The 1,820-nt window shown below is 69.0% G+C and overlaps 1 protein-coding gene across 1 annotated transcript in view; it reads right to left on the bottom strand.

Moving 5' to 3' along the window:
* Window positions 1-1,820, bottom strand: part of LOC103904106 — a 25,873-nt gene that overhangs the window by 13,733 nt on the left and 10,320 nt on the right. The gene's annotated exons all lie outside the window — the stretch shown is intronic.

The following is a 1,820-nucleotide window of genomic DNA, read 5'->3' as shown; positions in this document are numbered from 1 at the left end:
TGCCCACGCTGGGACCCCTGCCCACACTGGGACCTGCTGGGATACTTTGCACAAACTGGGACCCACTGGGCTCCTTTGCCCACACTGGGACCCGCTGAGACCCACTTGGGACCTGCTGGGATCCCTGCCCACACTGGGACCCATCGGGATTCACGGGGATCCTCTGCACATGCTGGGACCCCCCCTGGGAGCTCCCCCCTCGCTGGGACTCGCTGTGAGCCACTGGGCCGGGCCCCTCCCCCCGTCCGCTGCCCCGCCTCCCCTCCCCCGCTGCCAGTACCTGCGCTGCGGGGTCCCAGCAGCCCCACTGGAGACCGAGTGGAGAGGATGAGCGGGGGGACCCAGGCGTCCGGGCACCCCACCCCCGTCCCAGGCTCCCTGGGGGCCGGGGGTCCCTGGGGCATCCAGCAGCGGGGACCAGTGCCCCGTGCCCAGAGCCCAGTGCCCCGTGACCAGTGACCAGTGACCAGTGCCCCGTGACCAGTGACCAGTGACTGGTGACCAGTGACCAGTGACCAGTGACCAGTGCCCTTCCCAGTGCCCTGTGAGCAGTGACCAGCTTTTCCCAGTGCCCGGTGCCCCACGACCAGTGCCCAGTGCCCTTCCCAGCGTCCATGACCAGTGCCCAGCGCCCTTCCCAGTTCCCAGTGCCCAATGACTAGTGCCCTGCCCAGTTCCCTGTGACCAGAGCCCGGTGCCTTTCCCAGTGGCTGGTGCCTTGTGGCCAGTGACCAGTGCCCTTCCCAGTGCCCCCTGACCATCATCGACCAGTGCCCAGCGCCCTTCCCAGTTCCCAGTGCCCAATGACTAGTGCCCTGCCCAGTTCCCTGTGACCAGAGCCCGGTGCCTTTCCCAGTGGCTGGTGCCTTGTGGCCAGTGACCAGTGCCCTTCCCAGTGCCCCCTGACCATCATCGACCAGTGCCCAGCGCCCTTCCCAGTTCCCAGTGCCCTCTGACCAGAGACCAGTGCCCAGTGCCCCTTGCCCAGTGTCCTGCCCAGTGCCCAGTGCCCTTCCCAGTGCCCCCTGACCATCATCGACCAGTGCCCAGCGCCCTTCCCAGTTCCCAGTGCCCCCTGACCATCATCGACCAGTGCCCAGCGCCCTTCCCAGTTCCCAGTGCCCTCTGACCAGAGACCGGTGCCCAGTGCCCCTTGCCCAGTGTCCTGCCCAGTGCCCAGTGCCCTTCCCAGTGCCCAGTCCCCAGTGCTCCCCATGCCCACTGCCCGGCGCCCTTCCCACTGCCCACCACAGCCCACCCTACCCAGTTCCCCTCCCAGTGCCCGGTGCCCAGGACAGCCCAGAACATCCACTGCCCAGTGCCTCACAGCCTGCCCAGCATCCCGCACAGCCCAGCGCCCAGCTGCCAGCACAGCCCGCAGTGCCCCACGCCCAGTGCCCAGCACGGCCCATGCAGCCCAGTGCAATTCCCAGTGCCCTTCCCAGTTCCCAGTGCCCCCAGCACAGCCCACGGCACCCAGCGCCCTTCCCAGTGCCCAGTTCCCACCGTGCCCTGCCCTGCCCAGTGCCCCCAGCACAGCCCACAGTGCCCAGTGCCCAGTTCCCAGTGCCCCGTGCCCTGCCCAGTGCCCCCAGCACAGCCCACAGTGCCCAGTGCCCAGTTCCCAGTGCCCCGTGCCCTGCCCAGTGCCCCCAGCACCCAGTGCCCTTCCCAGTGCCCAGTTCCCAGTGCCCCATGCCCTGCCCAGTGCCCCCAGCACAGCCCACAGTGCCCAGTGCCCAGTTCCCAGTGCCCCATGCCCTGCCCAGTGCCCCCAGCACAGCCCACAGCACCCAGTGCCCAGTTCCCAGCACCCCGTG

The sequence above is a fragment of the Aptenodytes forsteri genome, unplaced genomic scaffold (assembly GCF_000699145.1).
Source record: "Aptenodytes forsteri isolate BGI_AS27 unplaced genomic scaffold, ASM69914v1 Scaffold472, whole genome shotgun sequence".
NCBI classification, from domain to species: domain Eukaryota; kingdom Metazoa; phylum Chordata; class Aves; order Sphenisciformes; family Spheniscidae; genus Aptenodytes; species Aptenodytes forsteri.
The sequence above is the reverse complement of the archived record's forward strand: the minus strand, read 5'-3'. Positions and strand labels throughout refer to the sequence as shown.